A 26,247-nucleotide genomic window follows, 5' to 3' on the forward strand; every position below is an offset into this window, starting at 1 on the left:
CGCCCCGCCCTCGCCCCGCCCTCGCCCCGCCCTCGCCCGCCCTCGCCCCGCCCCCTGGGAGCCTGGTCTGGCCCCGCCCCCTCGCGCCGCTCCGCCCCGCCCGCTGGGAGCCCAGTCTGGTCCCGCCCATCCCGGAAGGCGGGTTCCTCCGGTCCGAGAACCTCAGAGGTGCTGCTGCCCGCGGACCCGGCGCTGGCCGAGTCCGAAAGCACTTCCCGGAGCAAGGTCATGCTGCCTCCCCACTGCACCGCCCTGCACACGGGAACGGCACTCCCCTCAGCTGTGCGGTGGCCGCCCACGGAAAGGAGAGGAGCCAGCCAAGGTCTTCTGGTCTAATCCCCACCTGGCAGGCAAGACCCCGCTTCACAACCTGGGGACTTGCAGATGTGCAGAGGTTTCCAGATGACAGCAGTTGCCTACGGAGACACAAAAAGCGGGCGGGGAAAGGGCAGCAGCTACTGTTACTTCTTTGCCAACGACAGTACGTGTACATTCTTTTTTCTATTTAATTGAAAAACCGAAGGCAGAAGTTACCTTTCTAACCCTACATGCTGCATTTAAAACAGTACCTGAAACAGTATGTACTCAATAACGTACGTTATTAAGTAAGTGAATGGTGTGCAATAGAGGAAAATAAGGAATTTGCATTGAGAAGCCTGGGTTTGTTGGGTGCCTGGGTGGCTCGGTCGGTTAAGCGCCTACCTTGGGCCGAGGTCATGATCCCAGGGTCCTGAAATGAAGCCCGACCTCAGGCTCCCTGCCCATAGGAAAGTCTGTTTCTCCTTCTTCCTCTGCCACTTCCCCTGCTTGTGCTCTCTTCTCTTTCTCTCTCTCTCAAATAAATTTTAAAAATCTTAAAAAAAAAAAAAATAACAAGTCTGAGTTTGGCTCTGAGACTAAAAGTCAAAATGAAAAGTATGAAAGCACCTTTTAAACCATTGAGTGTTGAACACGTGAAAAATTGTTTTTGTTGCTTCCAAATTCTTTTAGGAATCCACTTACAGTTTTCACATTAATGGATCTCTTGGACTTGACAGGTGTGAGCATTCTATAATGCCTCACTAAAAAGTTGATTTAACTATGCCCTGACTTCGAATCTTCCTTTGCAACTGCAATGGGTTGTTCCTTTGGGTGGTGACTCTTATCCTATCCATAGAGAATGTGTGTGGGTGGTTATCTAGGTTACTTTTCTGAAAGTTCTCTTTGGGTGGGGCTGAAAGTAGTCACTATCTCCATCCTCTTTGGTCGACACCCTTAATAGCTATAAGGTCTATTTTCTTCATTCAGTCAACAAATATTTATTAGTGGCTGCAATGTACTGAGCATTAATACTGGAAATGTAGAATGAACAAGACAGACAAGGTCCTGATGCTTAGGAGGCTTTCATTTTCTCAGAGAGGGAGAGGCTGTGGACAGGAAAACAGACTGTTTAGGATGGGCACTTTCAGGAAAATCAATAAACCGATCTGTTATAGACAGTAATAGGCCACTTTGGATAGGATGGATAAGCAAGGCTTCTGTGAGGTGGTGAGATTTGAGCAGAGGCCTGTGATTATCTGGCTAGAAGGAAGGACACACAAAGTCTCTAAGGGAGGGTGCTTGGCACCTTTGCAGAACAAGGAAACTGAGACTGGGTGGTAAGAAATGAGGTCAGAGAGAGAGCAGGGCCAGATCATATCTGCTGGCCTTGCTGGCCTCAGTAAGACCTTTAGGTTATAGTCTGAGAGAAATGGGAAATAGAAAGTTTTGAGAGGATGACGGACAAGATTTGACTTCTGTGTTAAATCACTCTCTGATTGTTCTGACTGTAGGGGCATTAAGGAATAACACAGGATGGCCAGTAATGCCCTGTTGGTGGCTTGAGTAGCTAATTGGGAGGGGAGAGGGGTGGTGCATGGTCTAGATATTTTTTTAAAGATTTTATTTATTCATTCATAAGAGACAAGGAGAGAGAGGTAGAGACATAGGTAGAGGGAGAAGTAGGCTCCCCGCAGGGAGCCTGATGTGGGACTCCATCCCAGGACCCCAGGATCACAACCTGAGCAAAAGGCAGACACCCACCACTGAGCCACCCAGGTGCCCCAGTCTAGATATATTTTGAGGATTGAGTTGTCATGATTTACTGATGGACTGAACATGAGCTGTGTCAGTTTCCTTAGATTGCCCAATAAATCACCACAACTGGTTAGATAAGAACAAGTCATTTTTTCTCTCACAGTTGTAGAGGCCAGAAGTCCAAAATCAAGGGTCTGCAGGAATTCTCCAAGGACTTTGGGAGAAATCCACCCTGTCTCTCTCATTTCTGGTAGATCCAGATGTTCCTTGGCTTGTACCTGCACAACTCCAATGTGTTGGACTCATCTCCACATGCCTTGTCTCTAGTATCTCTGTGTCTCAAACCTCCCTCAACCTTTCTAAGCATACCTACCATTGCATTTAGGGTCCATCCTAAATCTGGAATGATCTCATTTCAAGATCTTTGGGGGTCTAAACCCAATTCCCAAATAAGCTCATCTATGCAAGTTCCAGGTAAATGTGTCTTTTGGGGAGGCCACTATGCTGCCTGCTACATGTGCCATGAGAAAGAGGAGTCAACAAAATAAGCAAGATTATCACCTTGAACTGAATTTAAAACATTATATGTTTTGCTTACCACTTTTACATTTAAACTTCAAAAGAACTTTGTGTGGCAGGTAGTAGTATTGTTCCCATGTAAGAAATTAGGAGGGGCGCCTGGGTGGCTTAGTGGGTTAAGCATCTGCCTTCAGCTCAGGTCATGATCTCAGGGTCCTGGGATCCAGCCCCCATCTTGCTGTACCATCAAGCCTCCCTACTCAGTGGGGAGTTTGCTTCTCTCCCTCCCTCTGCCCTGACCTGCCGTTTGCTGTTCTTGCTCTCTCTCATTAAAATAAATAAAATCTTAAAAAAAAAAAAAAAGGAAACTAAGGCTCTGAGAATTGTGTGTAGATCTGGAGCTGAAAGCCAGAATTCTTTAGCTGTACCCCAACTGCTTGTCTACCTTGAGCAGTAAGAAAATGTGGGGGTAGTAAGAAAAATGTGGTCTTAGATGGAGAGCAATGAGGGGCATTGACAGGAAATTGCAGCCTAATGAGAAAAAAAGATCTGCTTAGTTTTTTTGGTTACTGCTAACAGATCTCACCAAGTTTTTCCTTATACGCAGTCCCTCATATATAAGACAGTCCATTTTTGAGCAACGAGAGATTCAGTGTTATGGTGACATTTTGATTTTATCGCACACGGGCCAAAAACTATTTTCCCACATGAGATGGGGCTTTTTCCCAGCTCATTTTAAAGTCTATTCTTACGTATTCTCCAAACAGTCCATAATATGTGCAATATTCATATGAATACTGAAGCACATATTTTGAAGGGGGAAGGAGAAGAGGCTGGGACTCTGGGCATCTGCAGCATTATCAGGAGTAAATGCAGAACTGAACCTGGTCAGAAATACCATGGGCTCTGTTGAGAAAATAAATGGTCCATGAGCTACACAACCACAGAAGACACTTTAGCAGATATATCAAGGGTATTGGCCAAGCCACAGAGACTGGGAGCTCACACCCATGCAAACAGGATATATAAGTTCTTCCAGCGACTAGGAAAAAGAAGTGTTGACTCGAACATTGCATAGGGCATAGTTGCTAAACAATTATTCATTGTTTAACTGGAATTCAAATTTAGAAGCCAAGGAAGGTGTGACTTAGAGTCTGCAAGGCAATTAGGTCTATATATATTAGGACATAAGTCTTGGTACAAGACAACCTGGATCGGAATCCTGGCTCTAGCACGTACTAGGTCAACAGCTAGTGTTGGGCATGTCACTTGACATGCCTTGATTTCTTCACCTATAAATTGAGAACTTATATTAATACCCATCTTGTAGTTTCTTGCTTGAGGATTTAATGACTTCACATGTGTGAAGAGCTAGCAACCGTGAACAGTGCCCAACCTAGTTTTCTCTATGTTTGCACTCATTCTTTGACTTATAAATTGCCTAAATATTCATCTGACAATGACTTTTAAATAAAAAGGGATTTTACATAGGTGAGCTTGAATTGTAATTTCCAAATAAAGGTTTGATATGCTTGCTTGTTTATTGTCAACTAAAAAGGTCCTTTAGTTGTAAGGAGGGTGGTTCTGCCTCTCAGTTTGCCCAGGACACTCCCAATTTAGGACTGCTGTCCTAGTATAGTTATTTCAAGTTCCCTCCTTCGGTTCTCAAAAGTATTCCAGTTTGGGCTGATGGTCTTATGGTCATTGTGGTTATAGAGATATTAGGAAGTTATCCTTCTTAGCCCTTCTTGTACAGGTGAGTTGCAGTGTGAACATTTTAATACCTGCCTCTCAAACATACATATGTAATCCTTGTTACTTGAGTCCATTTCTATTTGCTATGAAGGAGAATTAGCTTCTCTTCTTTTTTTTTTAAGATTTTATTTATTTATTTGAAAGAGACAATGAGAGATAGTGTGCACACAAGAGAGAGAGCATGAGCAGGGGAAGCAGAAAGGAGTGGGGGAGAGGGAAAGGGAAAAGCAGACTCCCAGTTGAGCAGGGAGCCCAACATGGGGCTTGATCCCAGGACCCCGGGAGCATGACTTGAGCCAAAGGTAGATGCTTAACTGACTGAGCCACCCAGGTGCCCCTCTAACTTCTCTTTCTCAAATATATATAAAGACATTCTACAACTCATTGTCTGAATGATAAAATTGTAAGAATTCAAATTTACTTTCTAGATACTTTACTCTTTCTGAATCTTCCTCCCTATTCCCCAACCACCAGCTGCACACATCTGCCCCCCAAAACCCATATGCCTTAGCTTCTCTCAGTCCCTCTACATGAAATGTTTTTTTTTCCTTTTCTACCTTCTACCAATAGGTACACCTTATTGTTTAAGGACCTGCTCCAAGTTTTCTTCCATCATGAAAACTTTCACACTGCACATTTGTTGGCTATACACATCTATAGCCCCTCTTTGTTTATGAGCTCCTTGATGTAATATAACTTGATGTAATAACTTTGTTTTTAAAATTGCAATACAATCAAATTTTTAGAGTACTCTATGAACATTTTATCGAATTGATTTGAATTTCCAGTGAAGACTGATGTATATAGTATACATAGTGCAAAAAGTCTTCATAATCCTTTTTCTCCCCTAGCTATGATTTTATGAAAACTAATCCTGTAGGAAACAGAACAAATATGCCTCCTTTGGAAAAGGAGAAATTTCATTTTGAACAAGGAACCATACAACCAAAATAGTTCTCTGCCCAAGGAAACACTGTTAATATGCAATAACATATTACAAAGGACTTAAAATTTTTTTCTAGACTTTTATGTTTTTGCAAAGTTAAAAGTTTGCATAACTTCAACCCACAGCTCCCAGTGCAAAACAACTCCTAAATATTTATATCTTATAGTAGTGTTTCTCAAGTCTTCGAATTCATAGAACACTTTTTCCCTTTAGGTTTTCTATCAGTTTAGAAAAGAATAGGAAGCATAACACAAATGTTCTTACAAGCACCTTCATTTTCAAACAATGTTTAAGGCTGACTAGTTGCATCCATTCCCTTGGGCAATTCAGGATTTCTCCTAGGCTTAGAAGTGGAATTTGGGGAAGAGAGCCTAGGAGACAAACAAGTCCAATACCTTTCATTCACATATCAGCCCAACTGCTTGTGGGCAGGGGTTCCGTGGCCTTCTTCCTGGGGTCTCACAGAACTGCTTCAGAGCAGGTCATCAGGATGAAGCAGAAAACACACAGGATTGGGTATCTAGTACTAGCGCTAATTAACGATGCAGCTGTGGAGTTACCTTCTCTGAACTTTCATTTCCTCCCCTGACAAGTGAAGGATAGCTGAGAGATTTCTGCAGCAGATGTTAATTATAGTTGGCTTCCTAACCAGACAAGCAAAGAAAACACTAAGGCATTTGTACTTAACCAACACAGACGGAAAATCCTAGATGAAGTCTTTGAACATGGAATTGAGCATGAGGATGATATACACTGTGATTAAGTAGGCTTTTTTCCCCAGGAAAGGTAGGGTGGTTCCACTTCAGAAAAATGTTTAACCTGATAAAGGGCATCAACAGAATCACACAGCAAATATCATATTAATGACAAGGTATTGAAAGCATTTCTCTTAGCCAGGAGCAATGTAAAAGGAGATAAAAGTTTCCATCATGACAGTGAAAAAAGCAAAACTTTCTTATTTGAAATAAAAATTCCTGTTGAAATGATCCAACATTCAGTCCTTGGGCCTCTTTGCCAAGCTGCTAGTGACTCCCTTAGCCCATTATCCTAATGATTCCTGCATTTATATTTCCAGCCATAACATTACTCCTGAATTCCGCAACTATTCAATAGCTTTACTTTGGTGTCTAGTCAGGAGACTAATTAAAACTCTAAACGTTTGGGGAAAAAAAAACCCAAAACAATACCATGTTCCATTTGCATTCCCTTAGTCGGCAAATAGCAACTCTCCTTTTCCAGTCACTTTTATAAAACACACTTTGGATCTCAGTCAACATCCACAATGATAAGTCATGTGGATAGACTCTGCCCCTGATACACCATGAGGAAAATGGTGCTTTTCTCTCCCAAACCTGTCATCCGGGTGTAATCATGAGAACAGAGATGAATTCTATGATGTATCTGACCAGTGTTCCTCCAAACTGCCAAGGTCATCCCCAGTGAGGAAAGTCTGAGAAATCCTCACAGCCAAGAGTCTAAGGAGACCAAACTACCAAATGCAATGTGGTGAGGGCACAAAACACCTCCATCCCCTCAATAAGAACAAGAAAGGCTTTTTATTCAGGGCTTGAAGGAGTGTCAGCCACCACTGCTTGTGTTTTGGCAGAGACTCAAAGGCAAGCAGTGGGCTGGGAAAGCTTGAGAGTGGCAAGAGGGGAAGGCTTCAGGTCTACCCTGATTGCAGGCTGCTGGCAGGAAGAAGCTAGATTCTAACTAGAAGCACGGCATTTTCTGTGATCAGTTAGGGGTGTGTATTTGGCTTTCTCTGGTTGGCCCTAAATCAGAAGCTGTCAATTATTAATCCAACCGTGGCCACTTGGGGCTGATACTACAAGGGTGGCTGTTTGGCTTCCTGGGCAAGTTGCTACAGGGTCAGAGGTCTATCTATATATACGGCCTGGCCACAGTCCATGTGTACATACAGTCTCTCAGTGGTATCCTGGTTGAGATCCTGGAACTGAAAAGGACATGAGGTAAAAACCAAGGAAGTCTGAAGGCAAGGATTGACTCTAATTAATAATGGAGCAACAGTGGTTCATTCTCTGTAACATATGTGCCACACTGATGTGAGATGTTAAAAATAGAGGAAACCAGGGGTGGGGTATAAGACAACTCTGTACTATCTTCTCAATCTTTCTGTGAGTCTAAAACTGGTGTGAAAAATAAAGTATATTTTTGAAAACCCATCACCTTGGGGAAATCCTCAACTCCTTGCCTTCTCTCACCCTCTATACCCAATCCTTGTCCTTAATCAGGATTTGACCACAGCCCCTTCATTCTGCTGCTGTCACTGTAGGCCTGACTTCATCATCTCTCACCTGGAAGTCTTCACTAGCACCCCACGGGGGCCACCTGCCTCCACCCCTGCCTCTAGGGCATTTTAACACTGAGCCACACAGTGGCTGACCCAGCTAGCAGGATCCAGCCACCAGAACTTCTCTGCATCACTGCCCACCAACCTTCCCCTTGCTCATCCACTCCCACACCAGCCTCCATGATGTTTCTCAAGTGCCAAAAATAACATGAACTAACTCCTGTGTTAGAAGGGATCAGGGTCAGTAGGGAAGGTGATATACCCAAAGCAGGCAAACACAGGGAAGAAAATTGGGGGTCTTCTAACAGCACAAAATGACATGGAGTCCACGACCCCTGGCACAGCAGCTACATGCTGCCGTGGAAACACCTTATCTTTTTCGTACAGCTTTTGGGATCAGAGGAATTTGCAGCTGGCAATCAGGAGATGCATCTTGGTGGTTTTGTGATTCAATCTATTTGTCATGCACCATTACTTTTACGGAATAGGCTGTTCCTTTTTGAGACTCTCTCTTCCTTGGATGCTGCACTAATTGCTTCTCCTACTCCCTCTGACTACTACTTCTGTCTTATACAATTTATTCTTTTAAGTTCCCCTGTCTTATTTGAGAAATACCTATTTCACATGCAGCTCATGCACTGGAGTCATTGAACAAAGGTTTAAATACCGGCTGTCACATTTTGTTCCTGCTATGCCCAGGCACACACTTAGAGGAGAGCCAACAGAAGGACTTCTCTCACATTCCAGCTATTGAGACAAGCAGGAAGCAGCACACAGTGGACAAATCTTCACTCTGGTTTGTAACATTCACTGTGTACCACCCATCAGGGCCCTCACTCCCTTCTTCCTCCTCTATTTACCTCCTGCCACCAATGCATTCCACTTTTAAAGACTGCGAATCCCATGTATACATTCCCTACTTATAGACAAGAGAAAGAATCTACTCTGAGAGTTTTAACAGAAACCCTCAGTTCTTTTTTTTTTTAATTTTTAAAGATTTTATTTATCTTTTTGTCAGAGAGAGAGAGAGAGAGCACAAGTAGGCAGAGAGGCAGGCAGACAGAAAGATAGAAGCAGGCTCCCCACTGGGCAGGGAGCCTGACTTGGGGGCTTGATCCCAGGACCCTGAGATCATGACCTGAGCATAACGCAGACACTTAAACAACTGAGCCAGCCATGCACCCCAGAAACCCTTAGTTCTGCATGTCTGTCTCTAATGCTTCTCTAAAACCTCAGTTCTCGTTTCTAACCACCTAGAAAGTTCACCATCTCAAATTCAGTAGGGTAAGAGATAAACTCATCAACTTATCCATGAAACTATTTTAAGATTTTGCCTTTTCAATTTCATTAATACTATCACTATTATCCAGTGCTCAGAAGTACTATTTGACAGCTCTCCCTCTTCCACCAACCATACTCATCAAGCCCCAGACCTGCTAGCACTTTGGATTGCTCTTGTGAAGCTCTGTGGGCCTGTAGGAAGCGAGGAAGACTTCCAAATGAGTCATGATGTCTAGGCTAAGATGATAGCAGTAGCACAGTGGGCTTGTGCTCAAATACCAATCCTACCTAAGTCAGCAGTTAGGTCTTTCCAGACTGCATCCTAGAAGCACAGCTCTCTCTTAATTAGTAAGCGTAAATCCAAATTTTCTTTCACATGTTAAGCACTTCTTGAAAGTTTGATTGATTTGGTATTGTTTTCATAGGTAATAGATGGACACAGTACAAAAGTCAAAGGTCCGAAAAACTGCACAGTAATAAGTTTCTCCCACAAGCCTGTTCTCCAACCTCCTAGCTCCCTTCCTCAGGGATGACCACTGCTCTGTATATCATAAACACACATGTACACATATTCTTTTTCTTGGTTTTTTTACACAACTGGAAATATTATACCTCAGTGCTGAGGGTATGTGTGTGTGTGTGTTTGTGTATAAAATACCACATCTCTCTCTCTCTCTACACACGCACACACACACACACATATACACTTGCACACACATAGATAGATCTCAGAGCTCATCTGCTATCACTTTGTTTACAACCACTTCATTTAATTTTTTTTTTTTTTTATTCATAGAGATGCAGAGAGAGAGAGAGGCAGAGACACAGGCAGAGGGAGAAGCAGGCTCCATGCTGGGAGCCCGATGTGGGACTGGATCCTGGGTCTCCAGGATCAGGCCCTGGGCTGAAGGTGGCGCTAAACCACTGAGCCACCTGGGCTGCCCCTGTATTTGGAATTTTGATAAATACTTCCAAATTTCTCTGCGCTGGAAACTTACTAGTTTATACTCTCACTACCTCAGTATGACACCTGCTTTTCTACCTCTTCTCCAAATACACTTTGTTATTAAATATTTGAGTCTTTGCTGCAATTGCCAAGTGGAAAAGGCATCTCATTGCATTTATCTTATGAAGAGTGAGACTGAGCATTTTATGCGAATAGAAGTCATTGTATTTCCTTTGAAATGATCTTTATCTTACATTATATTATTGATTTTTAAAAATAGTTTATAGGAGGTTTTTAGGCAATAAAAATTAGACCTATTTATGCCAAATATATTAAAAGTATTCTGTTTTCTTTGTAGTTTAGATTTTGACTTTGTGGGATTTTTATGTACGTGTGTTGCCATGTAGAAACTTCTGCTCTTTCTAGAGTCAAAGTTATTAGCTTTTTACAGCCGATTCATCTCTATTACAATAAAAGATGACATTTTCACTGGAATCCTATTACATAAATAGATTGTGTTAGAGGAAATTGACATCTTTATAATGCTTGGTCTTCTTATCCAATAGTCTTCTTTATGCCCCAATAGGATTCAATTGTTTACAAAATAAAGAACTTTAGCATTTCTTAACTTTTTCTTAGGTATTTTACCTTTTTTTCTCATTGTTGCCAATAGTCTTTTCTTCTCCTGCATTTCCTAATTGCGTATTACTTGTATACAGCAAGGCTAGTTATTCTATCATATCAATTTTGTAACCATTCACCTTATAGAACTGGCTTGCTTCCAACAGCCGATGAATTGATTTGCTTTTATGTACTTATCCTTTACCATATTTACACCTTTTATTTATTTCTCTCATCTAACTTACTTAAATTAACTAAGATTTTGTGTCCTACAAGTTTGCCCATTAACTCCAATATTTTACAGATGTGTGAAAATAACACAAAGACATGATAACTAAATTCCATGCAAAGCCAGTATACCTATTACTTTCATTATTTATATATTCCGTGGACAAACACTTCTTCCTTTGCTATGTCATGAACTGTGATGCAGGAATTAAAATATTCAATACCTTTGGTCTCTATTTCCTCTTGTGTTTCCTGTAATTTTTGCTTTAATTATTCTGCTACAAGGTTATTTGACACCTAAGTGTCCATAATGGTGAGATCACCAAAATGGATTGTACCATTTACCGTTTTCTTCACATTTGCCTAATAGGCAGGCCTTTGGTCATTCTTTAATTTTCAATTTTTAGAAGTTATTTTATTTTAGGCAGATCTCTTGAATTTGGAAATATGATTAAATTTTGTTTTATTATTCAAATATTGATTTTTCTTTCAATGAGCTAATCAACTTACTTTTATTTATATGACATGTATGTTTAGTTTTTGATATATTTTTATAATATTTTTATACTGCCTATAATGTATTTGTGTGTATTATCTGATAATTTAGAAAGCTCAGGTTTTTATTCTAATGATTACCTTCATAATTACTACTTTATGCAATATATTTGACTCCCTGTAAAGCACCTATGGAAAATGAGACCAGAATATACCCATGGCCATTACTTATTGCTACCCACCCATTTTATGGGTATTATATTTATGGGTTATATATTTATGGCAGTATCTACCCTTATGTTTTAATTTTTTTCTTATTTATTTTAAAGATTTTAAAAATAATTTATTTGAGAGAAAGAGACAGAGCACGATTGGGGTTGGGACAGGGCAGAGGGAGAGGGAGAAGCAGACTCTGCTGAGCAGGAAGCATGATGTGGGGCTCCATCCCAGGACCCTGAGATCATGACCTGAGCCAAAGGCATACACTCAACTGACTGAGCCACCCTGGTGCCTCATCTACCCTTATGTTTTTAAATCAAACACCCATGTTATTTGATTTATTGGTTTAAAATAGTTCCCAAGAGCCTTCTTCATCTTCCAGGCTGTATCGCCAATCTTAAACCGTTACCTCATTTGAGAGACAAAACCAGATACTAGGACAAGCCAGAAACCCAGTCCCTGCAGCAGAAAATCTGACAGGGCAAATGCAAAAATAAGTAGCTATTGGCAAAATCGAGATCTTATAGTTTCAGAAATCTGGAAAAAGAGGAGCAAGGAAGCATCAAGGCAAGCAACACTTTTCAGTTGTATTTGGAGAGGCAAAATAAAATGGACTTTGCTTTTAACACTATTCATTAAAACGGAGTAGTCTGTAATGTTTGTCAAGTGGGAAGCTGTGAAGGAGGTCAGGGAAGGAATGTTTATGTTCTGAACGTGGGGTTTCGGCTGCCACTATCTATAGAAGAGAGGGTGCTTCTTGCTATAAAGCTCAACCCTATAATTGAAGATTAAGAGGTAAAATGGGCTTTGCTTCTTTACAGTGTCAAAGGTCGATCTCCTTGTTAGATCATCTCTTGCAACTTTAACTGTACTTTTGATTCTGCACTGCACTGCACCTGGCAAGTACTTGCACCATCTTGTCCTCTAACATTTACTGTCAAGTATTCACATCCACAAAGAAAAGGAGAGCTAGAGCAGTTAGTAAAGGTGTAGTACCTGATGTATACCAGGTTCTTTCTGGAGCTTTTTAGATGTCAGCTAGCTCAACCCCCCCCCCCAACGTTTTTATGTTTATATTCTGAGAAAAACGAACCTTTAAAATGTAAGAGCCAAAGCCCACACAAATTATAAGTCATAGGATTCAAATTTTTGCCAGATTTCAAAGCTCTCTCTCTTTTCTCATTTTTAATTATTACTCTCTATTTTGGAGCAGTTTTAGTTCACAGTAAAATTGAGTAGAAAGTACAGAGAGAGAGTTCCATACACCACCCCCAACCAAAGTTTCTCCATTTTAACATTTTGCACGAATGTAGTATATTTGTTACAAGTGACAAACCGGTACTGATGATATAATTTTACTGTCTTAAAATCCGCCAGTGGTCCACCTGTTCATCCATGCCTCTTTTTCCCTGACTCCATGGCAACCATTAACCTTTTTTAATGACTCCATAGTTTTGCCTTTTCCAGAATGCCATACAGTTAGAATCATAATCGTATTTTTCTTTAATTTTTATTTATTTATGATAGTCACAGAGAGAGAGAGAGAGAGAGGCAGAGACACAGGTAGAGGGAGAAGCAGCCTCCATGCACCGGGAGCCCGATGTGGGATTCGATCCCGGGTCTCCAGGATCGCGCCCTGGGCCAAAGGCAGGCGCCAAACCGCTGCGCCACCCAGGGATCCCTCATAATCGTATTTAGCCTTTTAAGACTGGTTCCTTTTACTTAGTATTGTGCATTTCAGTTCTTCCTTGTCTTCTCATGGCTCAATGGCTCATGGCTCATTTCTTTTTATCACTGAATTATATCCTGTTGTATGGGTGCACCACAGTTTGCTTATATATTCACCTACTGAAGAATACCTTAGCTGCTTCCAAGTGTTGACAACTATGAAAAATGAGGCTATAACCATGCACTTTTGTGTGGATGAAAGTTTGCAACTCATTTGGGTAAATACTGTGATGGTTGAATTATAAGGCAAGAGCATGTTTAGCTCTGTAGGAAACTACCAAACTGTCTTCCAAACTGGTTGTGCCATTTTGCTGTCCCACCAGTAAGGGATCAGAATTGTTGTTCTTGCACATCCATGTCAGCATTTAGTGGTGTTGGTGTTGTGGACTTTAGCCATTCTATGAGGTATGTTGTGGTGTCTAATGGATGCTTTAATTTGCAATTCCCTAATAACATGTGATGTTGAGCGTCTTTCCATTTGCTTATTTTTCTATCTGTATATCTTCTTTGGTGATGTGTCTGTTCAGATCTTTTGGTAATTAAAAAAAAAGATTTTATTTATTTATTCATGAGAGAGGGGGTGAGGTGCAGAGGGAGAGAGAGAGGCGGACTCCTCACTGAGCAGGGAGCTCAATGTGAGGATCCATCCCAGAACCCTGGGATCATGACCTGAGCCAAAGGAACACAGCCACCCAGGCACTCCTCTTTTGGCAATTTTAAATATCAGGTTGATTGTTCTCTCATTCTTAATTTTAAGACTTAGATTTTTAAGGGGTGATTTTGGTCTTCCAGGAATTGTTCTACACTACCTAGGTTATCAAGGTTGTGGGCATAGAGTTGTTCCTAATATTCGTTTATTATCCTTTTAATATCCTGAGATTGCAGTGATAACCTTTATTTCATTTCTGACATTAGCAGTTGTGTCTTCTCTCTTTCACTCTTAGCCTTGCTAGAAGTTTATCATTTTATTGATTTTGTCAAGGAAATAACTTTTGGTTTCATTAATGTTCTCTATTAATTTCTTGATTTCAATTTTATTGATTTCTGTCCTCATTTTAATTTTCATTTTCATCTAGTTCAACGTATTTTAAAAGTCTCTTAAGATTTCTTTGTCCCTGTATTAGAACTGTGCTGCTTGATCTCAAGCATAGTGAGACTTTACAGCTTTCTTTCTGTTATTGATTTACTGATTTTGAGTTTAATTTCATTGAAGGCTGAGAACATACATTTTATTATTTCTCTTCTTTTGAATCAGTTAAAGTGACTTCTGTGGCCCAGAATGTGGTCAGTCTTGGTACATATTCCACATGAGCTCAAGAAGAATATGTATTCTGCTGCTGAAGTATTCTATAAATGTCAATTAAATTCATTTGATTGATGTTGCCTTTCAGTTCAACTAGATCCTTGATGATTTCCTGCCTGCTGGATGTACCAATTACTGATAGAGGGATGTTGAAGTCACTAATTTTAATAATGGATTCATTTATTCCTCCTTGCAGTTCTATCAGTTTTTGCCTTATGTATTTTGATGCTCTGTTGGTAGTTGCACACAGTAAAACTGTTATATCTCCTTGATGAAGTGACCTTTCCTTTTTCAGAGATTTTATTTATTTGAGAGAGAGAGAATGAGCAGCGGCAAGAGGCAGAGGGAGAGGGAGAAGCAGACTCTCTGCTGAGCAGGAAGCCCAACACAGGGCTCAATCTCAGGACACTGGGATCATGACCTGGGCTGAAGGCAGACACTTAATTGACTCAGCCACCCAGGCACCACACAAAGTGATCTTTTCGTCACCTCTTTATCCCTGAATAATTTTTCTTGCTCCAAAGTCTGATTTCTCTGAAATTAATAGAGTTACTCTCACTTTTTAAATTACTATTAGCGGAGTATATCTTTTTCCATTCATTTACTTTTAATCTATATGTGCCTTTATATCAAAAGTGGGTTTCTTGTAGACAACATATAGTTGGGTTTTGTTTTTTTAAGCAGTCTGATAGTCTGCATCTTAAAGTGGTGTGTGTAGACCACTGATGTTTAGAGTGATTATTGCAATAAACTAACATCTACCATATTTTTTGCATTTTCTATTTATTGTCTTTTTTCTCTTCTACTCTTTTCCTGCCTTTTATAATTCCAACTATTTTATGATTCCATTTCTCTCCTCCTAGTATGTAAATTATACTTGAAATTTTTTTGTAATGGTTGTCCAAAAGTTACCAAGACATTTACAATCAAGTCTGCTTTAGAATAATATGGTACCACTCCACAAGTGATACTCATTCCTTATGACTGAGTATTCTCAAATCTTCCCTCCCCCCTTATGACATTTTTTTAAAAGACTTTTTATTTATTTATTTATTCATGAGAAACACAGAGAGGAGAGAGAAAGAGGCAGAGACACAGGCAGAGGGAGAAGCAGGCTCCATGCAGGGAGCCCGAGGTAGGACTCGATCCCGGGGTCTCCAGGATCACGCCCTGGGGCGAAGGTGGCGCTAAACTGCTGAGCCGATAGGGCTGCCCTATGACATTGTTTTTATTAATTTCATTCTTCACAAGCTATAGTCATTGAATGCATTGGTGCTATTATAATTTTGAACAACCTGGTAACTGTTATGTCAATTAAGAATAAGTAAAAGACTACCTTCATATATTGCTTCTGTCATGTTCTTCCCTTCTCTATGTAGCTCTGTTTCTTACCTGTATCATTTTCTTTCTTTCTGAACTTCTTTTAACATTTCCTGCTATGCAGGCCTACAGTTACCAAATTCCCTCAATTTTTGGTTTTTGAGAAAGCCTTTATTTCTCTTTCACTTTTGAAGGTAACCTCATTGCACACAGAAATCTACATTGTGGGTTTCTCTTTTAGTGATTTAACCATTTCACATTAGTTTCTTTTTACACCTGCTTTCAGGTTGCCTTGAATATGTACAATTCTTATTTTTCTGTCCTAATTCCAGCTATTCGTAGATTTTGGGCATTAACATGATCTTATGAACACTCTGCTTTACAATTTGATTATAGCCGCATTGTACACTTATTTGTCACAAACTTACTATTTCCTAGGTGCTGCTTCTAGCATTTTACCATGACTACATTCTTGTCATAACAACTCTCTGGAATAGAGATTATTATCATCCCCATTGTATAGCAGAGGTAATTGAGGCAGATAGAGACAAAGTTTCCCAGGGTAATGAGCATGTACTGCTGGCACCCAGGCTTCAACTAATTCCCTGGGTCCAGAGTGCTCTCATAATCTCTTGGTATGATCAAGATATTGAAAATGGAAGCATAGCTGATCATGAAAACATTCACTATAAAATATCAATTTTCATCATCCTCTCAGCTTTTATCGCTTAAAAAAAAAAAAGAACATCTCTCTCCACTAAACTATAAACTCTGTAAGTACAGGGACTTGCTTTATTGTTACAACTCAAAGGACTGGGTACTCAATAAATGATGATTTGAACCAAATGAGATCATGACAGTTTAGCAATAATTATATACCTTTTAAGAACATTAAAAGAACAATTTGACTTATTTATTAATGAAATGTGTACAAATTAAAAAACAACCTAGAATTGAGACAGATGAAAGTGTTGTTTAACAATAAATATTCATCAACATATACACATGGAGAAGATATTCTCTTCCTGTTGTAAGTAAGCTTGTTACTTTTCCTCAAGCACATAAAGACAGTATATCTAAACAGTATTAAGAGCCTCATCCAGTGCTTTCTAAATTCTCTAATGGTAATAATTTAATCTCTTAGTTTGAAAATATCTTTGTGGCATTTTTATAAATACCCACTAGGGGGCGAGATAATGTGTCTTGTAAGTATCTTGGATGAAAAGAATAGGCTATTAGCACAACGCCAGTGAGGTACCCTCAACTCTTTGCCACCATGGACACTCCATTTAAAGTGAAGCAGCTATCTGAATTCTTAAAAATTTAAATAAATCTTTTGTGAAATTTGATACTTAATTTGTCTTACTGTTTCTGGGAATATTCTTTTTGGGCCAGAAGAGGGAGCTCAAAGCTTTTTCTTTTCTGTCTTCAGCACTCAACTGCCTAGACTCTTCATCTTTAAGATCTTGTATTTTCCTAGATTTTTTAAAAAAGATCAACTGAAGCGCAGGCAGTGTGCCCTTATATGCCTACTTGGTTAAAAAAAATTAATGGCTGTTAAGGAATTACTTATAATAATATGAAAATATTATCTCAGTATCACAGTATTTTAAGAATAATTTACTTGTTTTTTTATTTTTATTTTTATTTTTTTTTTACTTGTTTTTTTAAACATGCAAAAGATATATCACTTTAGGTATGCCTGGTTGACTCAGTCAGTGGAGCATGTGACTCTTGATCTTGGGGTCATGAGTTTGAGCCCCACTTTGGGTATAGAGATAACTTAAAATTTTAAACAAAAATGAAATAACTTGAGATTATTAAATGATATATTATTAATAATATTTTATAACATAAAATATATTTTATATATTATAACATGATAAATATATTATAAGTAAATGTAATAATTATAACATAAAATATACTTTAATATTTTGCAGTATAAAATATATTATAAATATAATATTAATTATTAAATATAATATTAATTATTATAGATTATTAATATTATAGATATTTAATAATTAATAATATATTATTACATACAATATTAAAATGAAAAAATAATGAATCATTTTTCAAAAAAGCACAAGGAGTATATACATGATCTAATATAATAAAATCTATAAGCAACATCCTACCAGCCATTTAGTAAAGGTTAAAATCTTTTTTGGGGTAAATTTTTTCCTAGTGTATATATATTTACCTTTTATTAAAATATTCCACTTCAATGTACAAGTACACAGGGATTTGCTTTGTAATTCTGTTCTAATTATTTTCTAATTTCATTATTCTTTAACAATGACTTATTGAGAATTATTATGTCTTATATTTTCTTATGTATGTGGATTTTATTCATCTTCCTATTTGCCGATCTCTAATTTTATTGCACTGAGATAGAAGGATGTAATCCACATCATGTCAGTTTTTTGATGTTGAGTGTTGAGACTTGCATTGTGGGTTTTTTTTAAGGGTTTATATTGTGGGTGCAGGGTGCTGTAAGTATGTGACATAAGATGTGACTGCTTTTGTTGTCTTGATATTTGAGCAGAAGTCACCTAGCTTGTCCACGTGCATCTTTGCTAGGCATTGTGAGAGAAGGAGAAACTGGTTTTACTACCTGTAGGTCATCACTCGTTTCCAGGGAGTATGTGACCAGCCTAGGGGATTGGTTATATGATGATAAAGGGTCAGAAAGGAAGCGTTTCCTTGGAGAGAGTAGGAGAGCCTCAGTGTTTGTCTCTCCATCCAGATGTGGTGCTAATGCTACTCTCATTTTAATCAGAGAGCACATTCTAAAGAACCAGTCAAAGAGCTAGACATGTACTCCCTAGAACTTGGGGACACAGTACCTGACTCATGAATCAATATTCAAAGATGAGGGTCTGGCTAGAGCATCCAGTTGAAGATGGAATGTACTTTCACAGTCTGCTAAGGCAGAAGCAGATGCATAATATCTATGCATAACATCTTTCAAGATTTTGTAGACACTTGAATGACAAGAGCATGACTTTTGGGCATGAGGTGACTACAACAGAAGGATGAACTGTTAGAAGCTAATGGCCAAGCTGGGATTTAGAAATTGCCATTAATAAGGTTTTCTTATAAAAAAAATCCCAGAAAGGGAGATGGAACATGAAAGACTCCTAACTCTGGGAAGCGAACTGGGAGTGGTGGAAGGGGAGGTGGGCGGGGGGTGGGAGTGACTGGGTGATGGGCACTGAGGTGGGCACTTGACGGGATGAGCACTGGGTGTTATTCTATATGTTGGCAAATTGAACACCAATAAAAAATAAATTTATTAAAAAATATCCCATAGAAGTGTCTTTTAAGAAAAAGAGCCAGAATTTAGGTGTGGCATATAGGAGCAAGCTTCATCCAAGACTGTAATTCTGTGGGCCTTCCGAGACTGTTCCTCTTTCCTTATTCCCATAATTATGCACCTCCTTCTCTCCCCCAATGGCCAAACAGACCTAGGAAGTGAGGAAGGGCATGTACAGAGAAAAGGAAAGAAACCAACATGTTTCTACTTCCCCAAGGAAGGCTTTTGAACCCATTGGTCATATTGCACCAGACTAGATATTTATTAAGTGACTAGAAGAGCTCAGCTTGTCAAGATCACATTTAGGAGGAGGTCCTTAGAGGTGGAAAAATTAGCTGGCTTCTCCTTGAACCTTACAATAACCAGCTTGATAGCTCAATAAATCATATATAAAGACACAAATATATCTGCATCTTTATCCACTCCTATGTTTATATTATATCTTCACATATGCACATGCTCATTTATGTTCAGCCAAGGTTGTTAATTATGCTTTAAAAACATGTTATTCTTTGCCCAGCTTTGACATTTTTCACTTTTCCTTGAAAGTCTTTCAATTTTTCTTTGTATATTTGGGGCTACATAGTTAGGTTCATAAAGATTCAGAATTATGGTTTCCAGTCATATTATTTTATCCATATGTAAAAATTAGCATCCCTAATAAATCTTTTGCCTTATAGTCTATTTGGTTTGACATTAATTCAATGATAGTAACTTTCCTATGGTATTTTTTTTTGGTGTATCTTTTTCCATCTTTGAAATGTCTACTTTCCTGCATTATTATGCTTTAAGTATATCTTTTAGATAGCATAGAGCAGGATTTTGTTTTTTTTCATATATGACTCTGACTTTTATCTGACAAGTTTAATCTGTTTTATTATTTTTACTTATATTTTATATTTATTCTGTCATCTGACTTTGTGCTTTTATTTTTATGATTTTTAAAGTTTTTTCTTCTTTTTTTCAATTGGATTAATAAGGATTTCCATAATTCCCTTTTTCCACTTCACTGACTGCTCCCCACACTGACTTTATTCCCATGCTTTGTAGGTACACTTAATTGAAAAAGTTAATTTTCTTAAAATAATACAAGAAATTTAAAACCCAAATCTCTTATGTTAAAGATTTATTATGTAAAAGGATAGGCTCAGCCTTCCTATTCATAAATCCCACTCTCCTGAAGCATCTTTTTGGAATACTTTTAAGTCTTTCTTCTAGTAATGGCCATATCTCTAAATAACATTATTATGCCACTTTAAGATTTTTAATTTTAGACACTATCTATTAAGTTACTGCTATGGCTCTTTTCCTAGGATTTTCTCTTTACAATTATCCTAGTATTTTTATATTGGCTTTCCTGCCCTGAGGTCCCCATGACTTCTTATTTCTTAGTTCACTCGTTTTGAGACAATACATTTTTCTTTTTTTTCTTTTTTAATTTATTCATGAGAGACACAGAGAGAGGCAGAGACATAGACAGAAGGAGAAGTAGGTGCCCTGTAAAAAGCCCAAGGCAGGATTCAATCCCAGGACGCCAGGATCACGACGTAAGCCAAAGGCAGACACTCAACCACTGAGCCACCGAGGTGTCCTACATCTTTCTATAACTAACTTACAAAGGAGGTGCCCAGGAAGCAAATTTTTCTCTGAACTTGTATGTCTGAAATATATATTATCCTACTTTCATATTTGATTATTTGGCCAGTATTCCATATGGAATTCTAAATTGAAATTCATTTTCCCTTGGAAACTCAAAAACATTTTTACGTTGCATCTTACCTTCCAATATTTCTGTTGGGAGGTATAATATTATTCTCTCTCTGACTCTGTAATTTGTCCTGGAAGGCTTTGAGTTTTTCTCTTAGTATATGAGTCTGATATTTCATAGTGACACGCTTTCGTAAGAAACAATTTTTCCCCACTCATCCTACTGTGCACTCACTGGGGCATTTCTAGTCTGGATTCCCATGACTTTTTGTCCTCCAAGCTATCTGTATTATACCTTTGATATTTTCCTTTTCTAGGTTTTCTGTTCTCTCTTTCTAAACCCCCTATTATTTGGATGTTAGAGCTCTTTAATGGGTTTTTAAATTTTTCTTATCCTTTCTCTCCTTATGCCAACTTGTACTTTTTGTTCTACTTTCTGAACTACGTTTTGAACTTTGTATTCTGACTCTTCTATTATAATTTTTGTTTCTAGAATCCTGTTTTCCCTTTCCCAAGTTTTTTTATTCTCTGATTTTTCAAGAAAAATTCTTGTTCTTATTTCGAGGATGTCGTAACTTCTGTCTTTCATAGAATATAATGATAGTTACAATGAAAAATCTGCTTCATCTCCCAAGTTCCTTTTTTCCTCTTCATTCAATTATTTTTATTTCTTATGATGGGAGTTTCCCTTTAATGTGTAGCATTCATGATTTGTCTATTCATATTTAAGAACAAGGTCCTTAAAAGTGAACTAGATTTTCAATCACTCCGGTGTCCTCCCTAAATGATAGAGAATGCATGGTTCTGTTTTGTTCTTTTGGGTGGTTTAGTTCCATAAAGAGGAGTCTTTTGATCTTCCATCAGAGTGTCAGCCTGGCTTCCAGCATGCCAAGTGCCCGGGGAGCTGGCTGAGGACTGAGCTTGCAAGCCTTTACAGAACTGCCTATCCTTATGTTAGCCCGGGATCCACAATGCTACAACTTTTCTAGTCAAGTTTCTTCAGAGAATAAACTGTAGTTTCTGCTGCAGTGAGGGAAGGGGGTCACCTTGTTTGCAGCACAGAGGTGGTTTGAGGTTCAGATGTCTTTGTGCTATTCTTCGATCTATTCCCATGTAACCTATCCTCCAAAACCAATTTCAGCAAAACCTGCCACCCACTGCCACCCCCCGCCCCCGCTCTGCCTTTCATGATGCTGCCAGAGTCAGCTGCTTTCTTATGGGCTTCCCGCATTAGATCTCCTGAATTTCCATTTTCCCTGCTCTAAGACATTCTTCTAGTTCCTATACTTTATGTTGCCAGTCTTCTTCTTAAACACAAGGCTCTGTGCTATCACCCCCTCTGTTTTCCTTTTTCCTGTGGGGTTATTCCTTTCTTACTCATTTGTCACCATTTTAATGGGAGTGGGGGAATAAGTGGTCCTAAACATATATGTACAAACTAGCATGTTTATAAGAAATCTTACCTTTGGGGTACCTGGGTGGGTCAGTGGTAGGGCAACTGCCTTTGGGTCAGAGCATAATCCCAGGGTCCTGGGATGCAGTCCCTCATCGGACTCACTGCAGGGAGCCTGCTTCTTCCTCTGCCTATGTCTCTCTCTCTCTCTCTTTCTCTCTCTCTCTCTCATGAATAAATAAATAAAATTTTTAAAAAGGGAAATCCTGCTTTTACTTTTATATGCTTACTTGACTTAGAAAGGATACATTTATTCAAACAGATCTACCCTCTTCCTGAATAATAAAAGGTCCATATATGGACCTTTATTATTGGACTGTAGATGGCCCATGGTCCATGACTTTACCATACCACTTTGTCCATCTGCTGAGCTATTATGGCCTAGTATTTTGGGTTGATTTTAAAAATCCCACTAATTATATCATTTGTTGTGGCTGTTATGTTTAATTCCACATTAAAAAAAATTTTTTTTATTTATTCATGATAGTCAGAGAGAGAGAGAGAGAGAGAGAGAGAGAGGCAGAGACACAGGCAGAGGGAGAAGCAGGCTCCATGCACCGGGAGCCCGACGTGGGACTCGATCCCGGGTCTCCAGGATCGCGCCCTGGGCCAAAGGCAGGCGCCAAACCGCTGCACCACCCAGGGATCCCTAATTCCACATTTTAAAATATCCATGTTTTATCACTATTGATTCTAGGGCCCATTCCTTCATTTGGGTTCCCTGTTTTTTATTCCTGAATTACATCAGCGAGGAGCTGTGAGTAAAATGCCTCATTTGTTTATAATGTTTTATCTTTGCCCTCAGTTTTAGATGGTAGTTTATATCATGGTTTTGCATTCTAGATAATTATTCTCTGATTTCTCTTTCAGATCTTGTTCTGCATTTGCTTGGGATCCATGAGAAGCAGCCACCAAGATGGGATGAGAATACAAGACAGACATTTACTGAGTGCAGTGACAATGAAGAAAAAAGGGAGATGCTGGAGGAAGGGATTTTGACAGCCTGTGATACAGGTCTTACCGCTGGGAAGGAGGAAGTGGTTGGATAAGAAGCGTCTTAAATGGACTGAGAAAGTCTCTGCTTAGACCAGTGAGAATCATTGGCAAAAAGCAGAGTCTTGAGAATCACAGGACAAGGCTTGCCTTGGTTTCCCTAGTACACTCAGACCCCTGCTGGAACCAGGCTGTTGGAAGCATGGCCTCGGCATGATCAAAAGTAGTGGCAGAATCAGGGCAAAACAATTAGGCCACCCATCAATTACGCTCCCCTACGGCAGATCTGAGTGGCGCAATGTCATGGCTATCACAGATCCCTTGCTCAATGGTATATAAGCTACTGTTTAACCCTGACAATTTCAAGGACACTTTATTTCATTTCTAGAAATTTCATTTTATTCTTTCTGAAATCTTTTGTCTTCATATCTTGGTTTTCTGTATGAATTCCATTCCTTTGCTAATACCTTTACTTATTAAGGGCATGATTACCTTGCTCTCTCTTTTAGACTGCTTTATTACCTCAACTTCTTGGAGGTGTTGCTCTTCTGCTTACTGTGCTTACTGATTTTTACTCAGGGTGTATCATTTCTTTATGTTTTCAAATGCTTATTGTGAGCTCATCTTTAGTAGGGATTATTTTGTTGTTGATAATCCTAAGAGGTCTGGGTTGTAGAAATGACACCCCTGAATAGTATTAATTTTTTTACAATATCTGACACTGTAGGGGTATCACTGGCCTCACAGTGATTTCATATCAAATTTTCACCTTGAAGATTATTTTACCGAGGCAGTATTTTTCTGGAGACTTTTTTCCTGAGCGTTGCTCAGGGCATTCTTTATCATCATTGGTCCTGAAGATGTGTTTTTTCTAGCTTTCTTTCATGGTGGAGCAGCCCTTGCTAACTTCAGGCAGAATTCCAGCTCTTATTTTATGGGAGGCCAAAGCTTTGACTTCTGTTTTTGTGTTGTCATTAAGTCTTGAGCTTCAAGGTGTCTAAAACCTAATTGTGGGTCTGATATTGCACCTGTTGACCACAGCAGTATCTATCTCTACTGCCCCTTTGCCTTTCAAGCTACTCTTTTATTTTGACACCAGGATTACCCCTTCCCTCCCCAGTTTTTTTTCCTTTTGCAACATCAGTCATATATTTACATTATTTTTAAAAAATTTTTTCTCACCAAATCTTCAGATGTTTGTGGTAGAAAACATTCTATGTTAGCTCTGCCTGCCATGCTATGGGAACTGGAGAAATCGTTCTTTGATTATTCCTTCTATCTGGAATGGTCTTTTGCATCTTTCATTTATAATTCTATGTTCTATTCATCCTTGGGTCTTGCTTCCCACATCCTACTCCTTCAGCCAGAAATAACCCCTCTCTCCTCTGAACAACAATACTACAGCATTTAATATCTGCCTTATGGCATAGCAGTCCCCTGTTCAATAATAATTTTTGGATTACCTACAATTTTGAGGAAAAGGGCATGTATCCACAAACATGTAATACAGTATTATCTATAAAATACAGTGTAGTGGGAAAAAATGCTACTTTGAGTGTTACATATCTAAATGCTTTAACTTCTTTTTGTTTCACTTATCTATAATATGAATTATCACACCTACTCTACTTTGAGTTGTAGGGAATAACATAAAAACTGTTTACATAGAAGGGCTTTATTAATTTCAGTGATTCATATAAATCTAAAATATGTTTTATTCCACACTACATCAATGTTTGCTGAATCAATAGAAAACATTTGAAAGGGTGTACTTTTATGATTTCATGGAAATGCAGTAAAGAACATTTGCGGAGGATGTGACTTGCATGTTAATTAAAATGAATATTTCATTTAAAGAGAAATAAACTTAATGACGAAAATAGCAAACCTAAATTGCTTATGATGTCCTGGGAGAACTATAAACTGCAAGTATGTCACACACATGCAGAAGATAAGTTTTAAAGGAGCACAAAATAATTTAGAGGGTGAGAGTATAGTCTAGCTGCCCTATCTGCTGAGTTATCAGATTTCACTCATTATCTCTCCAGCATTTTGGTCCTGGAATCTCTGAAAGTACTCAATGCAATCAGTCAGTTCCGTGAAATTATTATTGCTTGAGTATATGTAACTCAGTGGTTATGAATATAGGATCTGAAGCCAGACTGCCTGAGTGTTAAGTTTCTAGTAAGATGACCTTCGACCACTATTTAAACAGTTTTGTTATCTGTAAAATGAAGATAATATTTCTTAACATGAATACTCCTTGTTGTGTTAAATGAGTTCATACATGTAGGGTTTGGAACAGCTGGCATATATGCAGTACCTACAAGGACAAGCATCTACTATTGGCCAGACAATGGGGTAAGTACTGGGAATATGAAGTTGAATTAATAGAGTACTTCTAATGAAAAGGTAGGAAACTCATCTTGAGCTAAATGTTTGCCAGACAGCAGAGATTAATGGTTGGATAGGAACAGAAACCAAACAAACTGGGCAAATACCCTGACGTAAACCATCCAATTGCCTTTGATGCATTTAAGGGAAGTACATTTAGCTCTCATTACCTGGAGTGATAAAAAGGAACAGTGATACCAATAATTACAAACAGAAGATGATCTGACTCCATTTCCATTTAGCTCTAAAGAGCATAATATTATCTGGAGGGAGCCAATTTGTCTTAAGGTATCTTACTGAAGTCAGCGTTAAAATTATCTTTCATTTTGTGAAGACAACAGTCCATCATAGAAACAATCGGTTACATAGGTTGGCAAGGGAAAGCCAGCTGAGTCACTTGGTCATAGAGAATTTACCAACTATGTAAGTCATTTTTATAGAGGGAGGGGTTCAAATTTAAAAACCTGTTCTACTATTGTATCAAACTAAATTTTTAAAAAAGATTTTACTTGTATTTATTAGAGAGAGAGAGCGTGCAGAGTTAGAGAGTATAGGGGAAGGGGTGTGGTGGGCAGAGGAAGAAGGGGAAGCAGGCTCCTCACTGCGCAGGGAGGCTTACACAGGGCTGGATCCTAAGACCCCAGG

General features: G+C 38.9%; 1 long non-coding RNA gene across 1 annotated transcript; it reads left to right on the forward strand.

Moving 5' to 3' along the window:
* The first annotated feature begins 8 nt into the window (after positions 1-8).
* Positions 9-25,076, forward strand: LOC121495375. The gene is made up of 2 exons (XR_005988970.1): positions 9-481; positions 23,086-25,076. It is a non-coding gene; the product is annotated as an uncharacterized LOC121495375 (long non-coding RNA).
* Positions 25,077-26,247: the final 1,171 nt, after the last annotated feature.

This window comes from Vulpes lagopus, chromosome 7 (genome assembly GCF_018345385.1).
Source record: "Vulpes lagopus strain Blue_001 chromosome 7, ASM1834538v1, whole genome shotgun sequence".
Lineage (NCBI taxonomy): Eukaryota > Metazoa > Chordata > Mammalia > Carnivora > Canidae > Vulpes > Vulpes lagopus.